We start from the raw sequence: 16,602 nt of genomic DNA, 5'->3' as shown, positions 1-16,602 counted from the left end.
TACTCAATCCTGGACTACTACTAGCACATCAGCGATTGCCTCTTAAGGAAGCATGGGCCAAGGCTAGGCTATACTCTCCAGGGATCTGTGAACCAGTATGGCAAAAGCATTCAAACAATAACACAGTGGTACCAAAATGTGTTCATGCAGGCTTCTCATAAAATATAGATAATTCACTAAAACAAAAACAGTTAGTTAAAATACTACACACTCTCACCCAGTAATTACACCATCAAGGCAAACTTAAATGTATGCTGGTGACTCTGGGTATAACAAAGAAGGGAAGAAAAACTGACATAATTGTGTAACAATGCAGCAATGGTTACTTTTAGATTCTTGAGAGAAAACGGTGACCCAATGGTCTCTATGGCCCAAAGCAGAAAGGCTAAGGGTTCAGAACGTACAAAGACCTTTTATTTTTTTATTTATTTAAATTTATAGAGTGCACTGCAGCCCAAAGGCGAATCCGGGTGATTTGCCCACGGCTGAAAGTACCGCGGGCAAATCGTTCCCATGAGAAAGGTGCGAACTACCAAAAGTTTGCATCTTTCTCATGCGAACACACATATATTCTCACATTCACACACAACAAGCCCATTACACCCCCCCGACCCATATCCTCAGCACACCCCCACCCACACCCCCAACATGAACAAACCCCACTTACCTTCATCTTCACGCTGGTTCCTGCAGCGCCAGTTCCCTTTCACTTCCGGAACTGGCACTGCAGGGTCCTTTTCTTTTTTTTTTTTTTTTTATCCGAAGACTGCGGGGGTGTCCCCCGCAGCCCCTGTTCACTGTACCATAAAGTATAGTGAGCGGGGCGGGGAACACGCCCGCAGCCCCTGTTTTTTTTCTTTAACGGAAGGCTGCCGGGGTGTCCGTAAAGTATAGTGAACGGGGCGATGCGTGGGACACCCCGCAGCCCGTTTTCTTTTTTCAATGCTACCACCAAAGTTTCAAACTTTTGGTGTTCGAACCTTTGGTGGTAGTATTTTTAGAACTTTTGGTTCATGCAAACCTTTATATGCGGGGAAAAACGTCCTAAACCCCCAAAGGCATCGAGGCGCTTTACATGAAAATGTAGGAAGGTTTAATTGATGTTCAAGAGAATACATCTTGGTTACACAGCATGTTATAACAATTATGCAACGGACAGAGTCAGACTTAGCACAGGCAAATCGGAGAAAGACTGCATGAAATAATTGTTGAGGAGTCAAACAAATAGCCTCGTTTTGACAGCTTTGCGGAAGGCCATGTGGGAGTCAATCATCCTGAGGTGCGCTGGAAGGGCATTCCAAAATGCAGCGCCCATGGTAAGGAAGCTGGTTCCACCTGCCCGCACTCTCCTAGTCTTGGGAGTGGCGATCAAGTTGGTGTAGGACTTCCTTGTAGGCCTACAGGAGGAAAGTTTCTCAATTTACAGGTGTAAGGTAGGGAGGTGCTACGTCATGGATGCATTTATGCGTCAGTGAGAGGGTTTTAAAAAGAATCCTCTCTTTGACCGGGAGCCAGTGCACCTGCCTCCTTATGTTGGAGATGTGGTCCTTCCTGGAGATCCCAGTTGCAGCCCTAAGGGCATTGTTCTGAACCACCTGTAGTTTGGCAATGTTTTTACCGGAGGTCCCTACAAGGAGTACATTGCAATAATCGAGTCTTGATCCGATGATTGCCCTGGCAATGGTGAGGCAGTTAGGTAGGGAGAGGAAAGGTCTTGCTGCATTAAGTAACTTGGAGAAGTAGGCCGATGAGGAGACAATGGCGCTGACTTGTCTGTTCATAGTCAGGTCGAAATCGAGATAAACATCCAAGGTTTTGATGGTTTGGGACACAGCGATGGGGATGTTGTCTATGGTGAAGGAGCAGTATTGATTATCCAAGTTGCCCAGGATGGTGAGCAACCCAATCAGCAGGAGTTCAGTTTTGTCGCTGTTGAGGCATAACCAATTCTCTGCCATCCAGGATTGGATCTTGGAGTAAATTGAATTAAGGGTGTTACTATCGGCCTCATATTCACCTGAGAGGGGGATGAGCACCTGTGTGTCATCTGCATAATTGTTATATGAGATGCCCAGGGAGTCCAGAATGCTGAATAGGGGCCTGGTGAACAGGTTGTAAAGAGTGGTCGCAATGCAGCACCCCTGACTGACTCCACATTTAATGTGACTGGGGGTGGCACAGGAAGAGTCAGAGAAAACTTTAATGGCCCCGTCTTTAAAGAACAATGCGATCCAGGCACATGCCTTAGGGGAGAAGTTGGCCGATTTGGAGAGATGGTGACAGAGGGTGTTGTGGTCAACCAAATTGAATCCTGCCGATAAATCAAGGAGTAGGAGGAGCGCTAGTTTGCCAGCGTCTCAAAGGTCATCCATTTGATTTTTAAGGTCAAGGAGAGCCGTTTCGGTGCCATGTCGTGGACGGAAGCCAGACTGCCGGAGGCCCAGGAGGCCATTGTCCTCAAAGTATTTTTGGACTTGCAGGTAGGATGCTTTGTCCAACATTTTCAGAAGGAAGGGGACAGTGGTGATGGGCCTATAGTTCCCTGGGACCAAAGGGTCGAGGGAAGGTTTCTTGAGGAGCGGGCGTACCCCGGCTTCTTTAAGGCCAGTTGGGACATGGCCAGTTTGGAAGGAAGCATTAATAAATTCTGTTAGGAAGGGAACCAGAGTGGGGGCACAATCTTTAATGAGCTGTGCCAGACAGACATCCCCTTCGAAGTTGGAGGGTTTGATTGATATGAGGAGGGCAGTGACTTCAGTTTCACTAATTTCCTTGAATTCAAAAGGGGTGGGTAGGTTGGTTGGTGTGGCCACAGGTTGGTTACCAGACCCATTTCAGGCCATTTCAAAATAAATAAATAAAAACGGAAGTTAGCCTTCCCATGCCCTGCAGCCCTGCAGAATCTTCTCCTGCCTCTCCTCCTCCAACCCCACCCGCGCACCGTGATTGGGCCAGGCTCCCTGGTGTTGTGTGTCTAGCGACCCTAGTGACCCTGCTCACCGCCATTACAACGCGGACGCAGGTGAGTGAAGCACCCCTCATGGCCCCCGGGCCCATTCCGACCCATATGTTGTTTTTAAAATGGAAAGTTGGCGTTTCCATACCCCCGCAGCTCCCCAGAGTCTGCACCTGGCTCCCAGACCCATTTCAGGCCATTTTCAAAATAAATAAATAAAAACGGAAGTTTGCCTTCCCATGCCCTGCAGCCCTGCAGAGTCTTCTCCTGCCTCTCCTCCTCCCACCCCACCCACGCACCGTGATTGGGCCAGGCTCCCTGGTGTTGTGTGTCTAGCGACCCTAGTGACCCTGCTCAACGCCATTACAACGCGGATGCAGGTGAGTGAAGCACCCCTCATGGCCCCCATTTTTAAAATGGAAAGTTGGTGTTTCCATACCCCCGCAGCTCCCCAGAGTCTACACCTGGCTCCCAGACCCATTTCAGGCCATTTTCAAAATAAATAAATAAAAACTGAAGTTTGCCTTCCCATGCCCTGCAGCCCTGCAGAGTCTTCTCCTCCCTCTCCTCCTCCCACCCTACCCGCGCACCGTGATTGGGCCAGGCTCCCTGGTGTTGTGTGTCTATCGACCCTAGTGACCCTGCTCACCGCCATTACAATACCGACGCAGTTGACTGCTCCCGAACCCACTCCGACGCAGCCGGAGCCCCAAGGCCAAGGGCGGCTCCTACGGTGGCGGCTCCAGAGAGTGTCTGCAGGTGTCAGCAGGGGAAGCCAATGAAGCTACCAGACACCAACAAAACTGTAAGTGCTGGCTTGGGTGGGGGGTAGAGCAATTACTCTACTCCAGAAAGCTCCTGCCACTCTAACCTACCTTTAAACGGCCTGCAGTCTAATGTTAACCAGTACCATAGCCCGAGAGAACCACACAGTTTAGCCTGCGCGAAATCTAGGCAGAAATGTGATTGTTAGAATATGCCACACTTAGATGGAATCTCTAATAGCCTCCTGTGATAGTTGAATTTAGAAGTGTACCCACTCTGTGAAAAAGTTGAATTTTGAAGGGCGCCCAATAGCCTCTCTGTGAAAGTTGAATTTAGAACTGTACCCAATAGCCCCTCTGTGAAAAGTTGAATTTAGAAGTGTACCCACTCTGGGAAATAGTTTAATTTTGAAGTACATTTAAAAGTTGAATTCAGAAGTGCACTTAGAAGTTGCATTTAGAAGTGTGCCCAATAACCTCTCTGTGACAACTGAATTTAGAAGTGTACCCAATAGCCTCTCTGTGACAAGTGAATTTAGAAGTGTACCCAATAGCCTCTCTGTGTCAAGTGAATTTAGAAGTGTACCCAATAGCCTCTCTGTGGAAAGTTGTATTTAGAAGTGTACCCAAAGCCTCTCTGTGAAAAGTTGAATTTAGAAGTGTACCCACTCTGTGAAAAAGTTGAATTCTGTAGTAAATTTAAAAGTTGAATTTAGAAGTGCACTTAGAAGTTGCATTTAGAAGTGTACCCAATAGCCTCTCTGTGAAAAGTTGACTTTAGAAGTGTACCCAATAGCCTCTCTGTGGAAAGTTGTATTTAGAAGTGTACCCAAAGCCTCTCTGTGAAAAGTTGAATATAGAAGTGTACTCACTCTGTGAAAAAGTTGAATTCTGTAGTAAATTTAAAAGTTGAATTTAGAAGTGCACTTAGAAGTTGCATTTAGAAGTGTACCCAATAGCCTCTCTGTGAAAAGTTGAATTTAGAAGTGTACCCAATAGCCTCTCTGTGGAAAGTTGAATTTAGAAGTGTACCCAATAGCCTCTCTGTAGAAAGTTGAATTTAGAAGTGTACCCACTCTGTGAAAAAGTTGAATTTTGAAGGGTGCCCAACAGCCTCTCTGTGAAAGTTGAATTTAGAACTGTACCCAATAGCCTCTCTGTGAAAAGTTGAATTTAGAAGTGTACCCACTCTGGGAAAAAGTTGAATTTTGAAGTACATTTAAAAGTTGAATTTAGAAGTGCACTTAGAAGTCTGCCCAATAACCTCTCTGTGACAAGTGAATTTAGAAGTGTACCCAATAGCCTCTCTGTGGAAAGTGAATTTAGAAGTGTACCCAATAGCCTCTCTGTGACAAGTGAATTTAGAAGTGTACCCAATAGCCTCTCTGTGAAAAGTGAATTTAGAAGTGTACCCCCTCTGTGAAAAAGTTGAATTTAGAAGTGTACCCAATAGCCTCTCTGTGAAAAAGTTGAATTTAGAAGTGTACCCACTCTGTGAAAAAGTTGAATTTTGAAGGGTGCCCAATAGCCTCTCAATGAAAGTTGAACTTAGAAGTGCATTTAGAAGTTGCATTTAGAAGTGCGCCCAATAGCCTCTCTGTGAAAAGTTGAATTTAGAAGTGTACCCAATAGCCTCTCTGTGAAAAGTTGAATTTAGAAGTGTACCCAATAGCCTCTCTGTGAAAAGTTGAATTTAGAAGTGTACCCAATAGCTTCTCTGTGAAAAGTTGAATTTAGAAGTGTACCCACTCTGGGAAAAAGTTGAATTTTGAAGTACATTTAAAAGTTGAATTTAGAAGTGTGCCCAATAACCTCTCTGTGACAAGTGAATTTAGAAGTGTACCCAATAGCATCTCTGTGGAAAGTGAATTTAGAAGTGTACCCAATAGTCTCTCTGTGACAAGTGAATTTAGAAGTGTACCCAATAGCCTCTCTGTGAAAAGTTGAATTTAGAAGTGTACTCAATAGCCTCTCAATGAAAGTTGAACTTAGAAGTGCATTTAGAAGTTGCATTTAGAAGTGCGCCCAATAGCCTCTCTGTGAAAAGTTGAATTTAGAAGTGTACCCAATAGCCTCTCTGTGAAAAGTTGAATTTAGAAGTGTACCCAATAGCCTCTCTGTGAAAAGTTGAATTTAGAAGTGTACCCAATTGCCTCTCTGTGAAAGTTGAATTTAGAAGTGTACCCACTCTGTAGAAAAGTTGAATTTTGAAGTACATTTAAAAAGTTTGAACTTAGAAGTGCATTTAGAAGTTGCATTAGAAGTGTGCCCAATAACCTCTCTGTGGAAAGTTGAAATTAGAAGTACATTTAGAAAGTTGAATTTCGAAGCGCGCCCAATAGCCTCTCTGTGATTCTAGAAGTGTGCATTTAGAAGCTGAATTTAGAAATGTGCACAATAGCCTCTCTGTGATTCTAGAAATGTGCCCAACAGCCCCGCTGAATTTAGAAGTGTGCCCAGTAGCCGTTCTGTGAATTTAGAAGTGTGCCCAATAACCTCTCTGTGAATTTAGAAGTCTCTGAAAGGGCATGTAACCCATCATATCTCACCAACACGCTTACTCTCTCCTTACATCACCACTCAAATAGAACACAGAGATACTATGACACCATTCGGTATAACTGTTCTCATATCAACATTCGCCGCTCACTCCACATCATTCTAAGTAATCACTGCTGGTTACACACCCCCCAGCGAGGCGTTCTCCTCAGGCCTAACGCAGCCACATCCGATCTGGATAAATCCTGCCAGAACGAACACATACTCCTGACCCCTCAACCACCACACCTACCGCTAGAAAGCAGCTATTACACTGATACCGCACAAGCTGTACACATACCCGGTGCTCACACGCACCTTTTGACTCTCTCTACTCTCTCTACTGATATGAACTTCGGTTCCCAAGGGCGTTCAACCTACCAGCGCCTTCAGACCATACCAATGGTATATAAGGCGCTATATAAATGCAAAATAACATAACATAACATAACTATATAGGTCAGTGATCATGTGGGTAAGCGCCTTTTGGTGGACAAGAATTCTGGATTGTAAGGTGTTCAATTTGTCTAGCATAGCCGATTGAATGTTGTTGCACCATTCATCATCCCTTAGAAAGGTAGGAGGAGGGACAGATGGCTTTTCCAGCTCTCTAAAAATTGTGAAAATGTCTTTTGTCCCCGATTTGGCGCTGGCAATCCTAGTATTGAAGGACGTTGCTTTGGCCTGAATGATCTCAGATTTGTATTCTCTGGATATGGCATTAAAAGCCCGTTTCGAAACTTCGTTAGGGTTTTTTTTCCAGACAGAGTGCAAGCCTCTTCTTTGTGCGTAATTCCAACAGCTCTTGAGAGAACCAGGTATTAGAATGCTTGGCTTTCTTCGCTTTCCTTAGGGTTAGGGGAGCGATCGCGTCAACGGCTTGGTTGATTGAGAGTTTGAATGCCACGGCGAGGGTGTCCGGGTCCTCTGGGAAAGGGGGCTGCAGGGTAGGCGCATTCAGGAAGGGGGAGATCTTTTCTGCTGTAAATTGACGCAAGCTTCTGGTAAGCATCGCGGGTAGTGGGATCACAGGAGTTGGAGGATTTTTAAGAGTGTTAAGGTCAAATTGCAGTTAGTGGTGGTCTGACCATGGGATGGGATATTACCGGTGAGATGAATAGAACAGTTGTGGTGACTGACCCAATCAGTGTGCGACTTAAAGTGGGTAGGCTTCTAAATAATTTGAATGAACCCAAGTGGGGATAAGGCTTTGTGAAGGGCAGTGGCCTGGGTGTCCTTAGGGTCATGAAGTCCAAGATTAAGATCACCTAGGAGCAGGACTTGGGAGGTTATTTTCAGATTATCTGCGAGAGCATGCAGCAAGGCCTCCTGGAATTCAGTACTCGGACCGGGGGGTCTGTAGAATTAATGAAAGGCAATGGTGCAATTGGAGGAGATGTTGATTTTGAGAGGAAGGTAATCACAGTTACTGAGCTGCCCTTCAATCTTCCTAATATTGAAGGAGTCTGATAAGAGCAACTCCGCCCCCTCTCTGCAGAGGACGGTCTTGTCCGAGTATGGTGTACCCTTCTGGGATGGCGAGGGTGAAGGCGGGGCCAGATGCGTCATTAAGCCAGGTTTCAGTGATCATGAGGAGGTCAATGTTATGCTTGATGATGAGATCATGGATATCTAGGGCATGAGCTGGTACTGAGCGGGCGTTGACAAGAGCACATTTAAGCGTAGTGTTGGGCAGAGGGGTGTATATGGCAGATTTAGGAAGTGGCATGGGGTGGGCAGAGCGGGGATGGAGCCTGGCAGTTGGCGTATGCACAGTTGGAAAGTTAGGTGGTGGCACAGTAACAACATCATGGGCCTTTGATTTCAATGTGTGTGAGATGGCCTTCCCTCGTGTTAAAGCTGCCCCCGATGAGACTCCCCCCCGAGTGACGCATTGTTGAAGAGGAACCAGGACCTTGCACTAACACCAACGGAACAGGCATCCATCCTTTCCTTCGTGACCAAGGTCAACAATGTGATAGATAACCTTATTGTTGCCCCAGGAACATTTGAAGTGCAAACAGAATTAGTTTGTCACGTTGGCTCGTACAAAAAAGGCACAATGATGACCGGGCATAATGTTGCTGATCTGGTGGTTATTTTGAAGATCTTACCTACTTTGGAAGCAGTTACGGCACTGGGGAACAAAGTAGTGGAAAGTCAGAGCCCAGGATGCTTCTGAAGATTTGGAAATGGAGACCAACAACACTGGCATTGACATCAGCATTGGGGATGCAATGGTTCAGATTCTGATCACTACAGTGCCCCCCAACCTGCGTACGCTGGATCCTGATCTGCATTTGGATATTAAGGTGCTGCAGGGTGCCCTGGCTGCCATCAGACATGCATTCTGGTTTGAGGAGAATGCTTTGCAGTCTCAGTAAAAGTTCTCGTTCGCTTGCTGAAGGATCTCCGGAATAGATTTGATGGTTTTGCGCCCTTGACACCATGGACAATTGACCTCTTGGGACATTATGCAGTGATGAACAACCCTCAAAGAAGACCCCTGTCTCCTAATATTGCCTTCAGACGCTGCCTACAAATTCAAGCTGCTGGACTCTTTCTTCCTGGATCTGTAGGAATCACTGACCCATGCGAAACAGGAAATTTTAGGGTTCATACAGTCAGGATATGGTTTTCTTTACAGCACAGACTTTGGTACGAATATTGTCACACAGGGATACCGAAAGATCCTTGGTCAAGAAGACGATGCAGGCTACCTTGCTACTGAAATGTCAACTTGGGATGGAGTTATCGTTACACCTTCAGAAAAGGCTTATGAAACACCCTCCGAGAAGAAAGAAGGTGAGGAAGAAGAGAAAGAAGAGACTGTACCTGAGGTAGCAGAAGAGGAAGAGAGCATGGAAACGACTGAATAAAGAAGGTGAAGGCCTTTATCCGTCAGACCATGTCCAGAGGGAAAGCTCCAACGTTAGTTCTGGACCAAACCTGGGGAGATTTCCATAATTTTATTGTGAGCTGTTGCAATTCGTGGACTTGTTTTTTTTAATATATATTTTAGGCAGTTTTATAATGAAGTAAAATGTTTTTATTTCTCCTGTTTACAAAAAAAAGAAAAAAAAACCAACATCATGGGCACATAGGTTGGCAAGAGGCAAATGCAGTTTGAGGCATGGGTGGTGGCACAGTAATAACATCATGGGAACATAGGTTGGCAGCAGGCAAGCGCACAGTTTGAGGAATTGGAGAAGAGTAGGTGAAGGGCAAGGCGCTTGAACGAACGTTAAAGTTGTCACACATGTCCATGTCATGCTGCACTTGCACGGGTATGGTACCTGTAGTTACGGCAGTACACGGCTTAGACTGCCCCAGGTGCCTGTGAGAAGGTATCGGCAGGACGGTGGACGACAGCCGAGTGGACAATCCTTCGGGGCTGCTTCGGTGTGATGAATCTTGGAGGGAGGAGATCTGCGGCTTGAAGGAGTCGTGGATCCCATTGCGCCATGCAGGGGAGCCCGTGAAGAGGTGCCGGTAGGCACAGGAGGGTGGCAGATTGTAGCTCGGGGTACACGTGGAAGGGACAGAGGATGAGGCAGGCCCCAGAAGTCATGGGAACTGGTGCTTGAGAACCGGCCATAGGAGTGTGGGCGACCAAAGGCTGACGCGGATTGGAGCAGCCTTGACCCTGGGTGAGGCAGGTGGAGTGGAGCAGTCTGCCTCCCAGCCGGAAGATACGGTTGCATGAAGAGGGTGTGTAAGTGCGGGGTGAGCAAGGAAAGGTGCGCACACAGAGACGGGCGTTCCTGGTAGCGCATGGGACATTAGTACGGGATATGGCTGTAGCAGATGCATGTTTTTCGACGGGGAGTCTAGCCGTGCCAGAGGTGGGACCCTTACCTTGCAGGAACATGCGTGGAGCGCCAAATCGCAACGTCAAGCAGCGGAGAGCTTCTGAGAGGGAGCTGGGCCTTTTCTCTTTTAGGGGTCTATTGTTCATTCGAAACACTACTTTAGCCTTTTGTGGTTGCTCGACAATGTTGAGCAGGTCTTCTTAGTGCTTTTTCAATGACGCAAGTTGCGGCTCGAAGCAGGCAAACGGCTCGACTGAATTTGAGCACCTGTGTATTGCTCTAGGAACTTGACTGTCCAGTTGAAGGAGGAAGTAGTGCCAGTTGTCACAGCTCAATCACTCGAAGATCAAAAAAGCAAGCAATTCTTTCATGATGGTTCAACAGCAAGAATCGGTCTGGAATGTGTAGGATCAGCAGTGGCAGCTTCTATTGCACAACTCGAATGGATTCTCCTGGGTGGGTGGCTCAACATGGCAAAGCTTGGCTCAAAGCCCACGCAAAGGAGGAGTAGGATAGTGTCAGTAGCTCAACGGTAGTTCAACTTTGTCTTGATGTAGCTCCAATCAGGAAATGCGTGTTTCTGCAAAACATATTCCTAAAGGTGGCACCCTTGGGCGTGGAGCATGTTGTGGGTCCTTTCATCAAGTGCTTTGAAGAAAACAATACTTGTACTGCTTTTCCTAGTCCAGGGAAGCTCTTAAGAGGTGCTTGCAGGGCTCTGGCCCAGTACCAGCCGTCTTAAGAGACAGGCAAGCTTTCTTTCTAGCATTCATTTCACTTGAGCCCCTTACCCCCCAGAGGTGATTAGGGAGAGATCTGCCTGCTCTCCTGTAAATCTGATCTACTCCTGGTGAAAGGACCTTGAGCAGCATTACCCCCCAAGAATAGTTTGGTCCACATCCTTCTGTTCCAGGAGTCCAAAATATGATTCACCAAATAGGATTTTACTATATATCGGAGTGCAACCCTCAAACAGTGGATTGGTCCTGTTTCAAGCTTTCTATTAAAAGGCCAACCTGTGCCAGTTACAGAGGTCCCCTCTGCTATCCAGAGTCCTCGATATGCAAAACGTCCAGGGTCAAGGGTTAAAAGGAACTGATGCACAGTAAGTTCCAAGATGCCAAAGTCTTCTTTCTGTAGGTTTCTGGCCTCTTGGCTTCCCTGGCCCTCCCTTCACAGCTATCTGTCACAGATCATAATGGTTGCCATGTTAGCTTTCCCCTTTCAAGTATTTCCCCATTGCCATGCGGTCTTCCTTGAAGTGCTCGTTAGCAGCCCTCCCCCTAGAGGAAGCCCCCCTTCTGGGAGAGTTATAAGAATCTATATGAGGAGCACAATATGCTTCCAGGGTGTAGATGAACAGCTTTAAAAGGCTGAGGTCTGCAGCAGATGTCTCATCTGTAGCCAAAATGGAACCCAAAGTAAGGGTGGAATAAATTATGTCAGCAAATTCATTTTTGGCTGATTAACTAAATACCTTCATGTATCACTAGATCTGTCTTACAATAAGATAAGAGTGTAATCTTTGCTTTAGCAGTTTCTCCAACTTAAAAGTGATGGTAGCCCTGCCACCATATTCATAAAGTTAACATTTAACAATTGGAGCAGGTTTACCATTGTACGGATTGCCATTTGTATTCCATAGAATGCCAGTGCACATTTTGGAATACGTACCTTTGTAGATATGCTAAATCCTTTGGAGGCCATGCTCTTCATATGGTCAGGAATGTTCTTTCAAATTTGAAGACTGCTGGCACATTTGTCGCGGGTTTCCCAACCAAAAACAGGCCTGCACTTTCTAAGTTAGCAATCGGCTGGGGTAGTTTCAAAAGTGTTGCCCCACTGCGGTTTAAAAATGACATTAGTTTCAACATAAATCCACACCATACTTTCCGTCAACCTCCATTACTTGATTAAGAAGATGCCATGTGCCAATAGACATCTGCATGACAGGAAACTGTTACTTTAGTACCCAATGAAACCTACTTGAGGGGCCGCTACTCGGCTCTAGCATGTGCACAATGCACACTTTTATGTTAGGTACTTTGTGGTCCAACAGATGTTGGCAAGCAAATGTCTGACGCCTCGTAGAAAGTATACATGTGGTGTCCTATATAGATGTTGGTATATTCAATTACACATGCTATGGCCGGCAGACCCATCTGTAAATTGTAGCAGGGTGCAACAACATAACTCCAACAGAGAGTGTTTGTATATCATAACTGAGTGCGTCCATTTACATTCACACACATACATAACAATCAGGTGCCTGTGCTATTTCAAGGAAAAATCTCGATTTATGATTGCATGCAAGTCTGCTGCACCATGATGGTGCCAGGCCTCATGTAGCAGAGATAAAGCTGCAAAAAACAAGGTTGTTCCTAGGAGTCTCTCTGCCAGACATTAGTCCTGGTTACGAGAGGCTTACTCAGATTCTTTAGCTCACTATCTTTCACAGAGGAGAAATATCCCAAACATATCAGTCTTTGTCCTGCTCTGGGTAAATCTCTCATAACCGGGACTAATGTCCGGCAGAGGGGCTCCCGGGACCCCCCTTGTGTTTTGCATATTTAAGTGGTTTTGGGTCTCACCCTAAGTTACTAGGGCAATCCAGACGTGGACCCTTGCTCACTTTCCTTAGAGAGGTACAGCTCCACCCTACTGATGAGGTCCAACCATACCGAAACACGTGTATGGGGTTGCTGTTGGTACTCTTGATCAGAGAAGAATTGCTTAGTATTTTGGTGCTGGACTGGCCTAGGGCAGGACAATGACTGATATGTTTTAGATATTTCTCCCCTGTGAAAGATAGTGAGCTAAAGACTCTGGGTAAGTCTCCCGTAACCGGGACTAATGTCCAGCAGAGGGACTCCCAGCACACCCCACACCCTGTTTTTTTGCACAGATGAAGCTGTCTGAAGCCAGAAAAGTAAGCTGCGATATTACTTTGGTGACAGAATGGCTGGGGATTTACCCAGCATAATTCTCTGACCAAGACCAACACTGTGTCATAGGCGGCCTTTAAAAATTGACCACTGAGTGCACACCAACCCTTTTAGATATTTTGCACTCCTAGGTTGATCACAATGCAACCCTAACCTGTAATAAAGAAGGTATGCAGGTCCTCATGATGGTGGCTACAAAGACCAGGGTACTACTAGAAGCTAGGTTGCATTGTCAACTCTCAACCGTGAAACAGACGAATGGAGCCACCTGCTTAGGAACACATGGTTATCAACCACCTAGTCCTCCATGTGAACTTCCTCAGGTGTGAGAATATGGCTTTCTTGATGGTAGTATCTCATTTTCATCTTGACTCCAATCATGCTTCTATCCCTCTTATGCTAAAAACTGCAGTTCTCCATGCTACTAATTTCTCCATCTTGTATTGAATGATACAGCTAATATCACTATTCTGATCTCTACAGTAAACACTGTCCTCTCTTGGTATCTAGGGACTGTACTGTTCTGGTTAGCATTTCAACTCTCCACTGGTTCAACTCTGTGTGTGGGACTTGTCAACCTTGTACGCCCTCTCTTTATGGACTGCTTCAGGGCTTAGTTCTTGGTCATCTTTTTACAGCATCCAGTACTGCATTTACGGATATCATTTTGTCCTCTGTTCAACCTCCTGCAACTGCTAGGTTCATTATTAAATATTCAACTCCTTTCACTCTCTGAGCCATCGCTAGACAATACTTTGTTCAACGGTCTCCCTGCCATCCAGATTGGTCACACGACACACATGCTACAGCTCACATCAAATAAAAAGAAAATACATGTGTCCTACCTTACACCATCAGCCGGCCCGCTGCAACCTCTTTTCTAGTCCAACCTACGACTATTGCACTTTCCTCATCTGCACGGAACCTGGGTTTACATTTAATGCTGCTTTTAGCTCCTCGGCTTACCCTCCTTTGTAGTGTGCACCTGGAGAAACCTACGGTATAATAGCAGACACATTGAAACTCTAATTGTGCTCCAGCCTCTGCCTCCAAACCTGGTTCTTTTCAAATGTAACTGTTGCTCATCTGTTCTTTGCATTCTCATTGCCTATATGCTTGCAGTTCCAAAAAGTAATCTTGAATCCATCTTCTTTATCCTTCACTTGCTAAACTTCTGCTCTAGGCTACAATTTGTTTTCTCTGCATTTCTCGTAAATTCATTCCAGCTTTACGTCATCCTTATCGAGCATCTTGGATGAGCCACCATTCACAAATAGCTTTCGAGGTTACTCTACTCAAGTCACTCATGTCTTTTGATCCTCATATTTGTGACATATCCCTTTTTCCTTCCCTTTTTATCCCTAAACAATGAACACCCTCCCTACATGAGGATTCCACCATTCATGCTTCTCATGTTTTCCTAAGGCCATATCTTTTTCACATATGTTTTCACACCTCATGTCACAAGGCTTGCACTTGTGTTTAGTTTGTAAGCCATGTTAGCTACCATAACATATTCTAGTGTCTACATTAAACACTCAGGTGGTGTATCGACTTGTAACTAATTCTTATAGATTGCTAGATGTGAAGACTGGAAGGGGGTATCTGTACTTCTGCCCTCTATATGGCAGAGTAGAAGCACAGAGCACCCGAGCCAAGGTTCTCTTGTAGGGCTTAAGCTCTCAGTAGGTGATGAAGGCTGGTTCTTAAGTACAGCGAGTCCCCAAGCCCCCACAAAGTAATGTCCTCACACTATGTTATGTGCTAACACAGTTATTTATATAAAGGCAAGTTTCAAGATATATACACAATTAATAACACTTTGTACTCTGGCAATTCTAATATGGCGAATATATACAATGTCCATGTGGTACAAAACTTAGCTTTAGATTCCTTTAAAATGCATCAACTGCTGACAGTTATATGATAGCATACAAATCATGCAGCAAGGTGTAACAGCATAGATCATAAGGAAGGAAGGCAGATTAGGTTAGGTTAAACAATGGCAGATTGGTTCTTTTGCTACTAAGACACAATTCTGAGTGAGGGTCCCCCCCACCTGGGCAACCTGTAACAAAAGTATTAACAAGACCAGTCCATTAATGTTTAAACAGTCTTGTTTCCTGGTCAAAAGGTTCAACCACTCCAATGTACCTGGGATAGAAGAGTTTCTTCGATGGTTCATTGACGGATCCCTCGAAGGTGGACTCCCTTTAAAAGCAGGAGACACAGGGCATAGAGATCCTCGAAGAAAAGTGAAACACTGGCAGTTCCGATCTTCACAGTGCCCTTCGAAGATCATTCCAGGAAGTCCTGGGGTCCACCTCGACGCCCGCCTGCTGGGCATCGAGTGTCAGGAGTTCCTTCTGCGATCCTCTGGCCTGTCGGTGCTGCAGCCGCAGCACGCACCTCAGGATTGTTTTGGCGATCGGGACTCGACCACAGACTGGACCTCGGACCTTCACTCCGTCAGTGTCCTCGGAATGTCTTTGTTGGCTTCGGGTGGCGGAAAAACCCACCAGCGGACTTTCCTCAGTAGCCCGCAACCTCGACTTTCTCTGGTGGGAAAACGTGGTCAATGGTGATGACAAGTGAGCCGTTGTCAAATGTTCTTAAGCAAAAGGTGAAGCTTTCGCGGCTCCTGTCGTCAAGCAGCACAGTGTCAAGTTATCCCCGCTTCTGGGCAACACGTCTCGAATGGCTTCCAGCGTCACAGAAATGTTCCAAACACCGGTCAACAGCAATGGACTTCGATGGCCTCGATGTCCCGCCGCTTCTCTTCAAGATTCTCGGCTGACCCCTTTTCTGGACGTCAGACTCACAGAACTGGCTTCCACGGTGCTTCGATGAAGAATAGCAAATGGTGCATGATGGTCCCTCATAGCTTGGGGAGAGGCCTCTTAGCCAGGGGCCCTCACTCAAATCAGTCCTCGGCAGACTTGACAGCTATTCGATTCCGTTGAAGGAAATGCAGCAGCAATCTTCTTCTTCCTGCTGGGCTTCAAGAATGAGCGAGTTTCAACTTCAGCTTCTGAACAAATTACTAAGTGAGAGGTTCCCAGATATACACATCTGTCCCCCATTCACTCTGGCTGAGCCAGGCTCAGTCAGCCAATCACACAGAAGAGCATTCATGCAAGCAGGCAGCCAATCAGCCTCACAGACATTTAGGCTATTCACTTCCACCCAGACACTCATACCAAGGAATGTGGATTGGAGCAAGCACCCAGCCTTTCAGGACGCCATGTCAGTTTCAGGCAGGGCTGGCTCATTTGTTGCGTCACATACACAGAAACCAGACACCCATAACATAGAATGCATATTGGTCACACACTATTGACACAGGTCCCACCCAAAGGGTGTACGTACCTACAACATACAGTCACTGGGCAGGCTCCAGCCAGTCTGGCTTGGTCTTCCCCCACAATATCATATATGGTTCTTCCACCCAACAGCTAGTCAGGGGAAGGGACAGAGTCTGGGCTTCCCAGGACTTTGGGAAAACAAGGCAAAAAAGGCAGTAGAAACCAAGAAGCCCCAGGGCCCACCTTGCCTTCTATCAGGAATCCACTGATTCCCATGGCAGG

General features: G+C 46.1%; 1 protein-coding gene and 1 pseudogene across 3 annotated transcripts in view; one reads left to right on the top strand and one right to left on the bottom strand.

Annotated features, from left to right (window-relative positions):
• EEA1 (early endosome antigen 1) overlaps positions 1-16,602 on the bottom strand; it is a 1,786,886-nt gene that overhangs the window by 1,680,760 nt on the left and 89,524 nt on the right. The gene's annotated exons all lie outside the window — the stretch shown is intronic.
• On the top strand, positions 8,082-9,302 carry LOC138513923 (interleukin enhancer-binding factor 2 pseudogene; annotated as a pseudogene).

Source organism: Ambystoma mexicanum, chromosome 12, assembly GCF_040938575.1.
Source record: "Ambystoma mexicanum isolate Mex_15411 chromosome 12, UKY_AmexF1_1, whole genome shotgun sequence".
Classification (NCBI taxonomy): Eukaryota; Metazoa; Chordata; class Amphibia; order Caudata; family Ambystomatidae; genus Ambystoma; species Ambystoma mexicanum.
The sequence above is the reverse complement of the archived record's forward strand: the minus strand, read 5'-3'. Positions and strand labels throughout refer to the sequence as shown.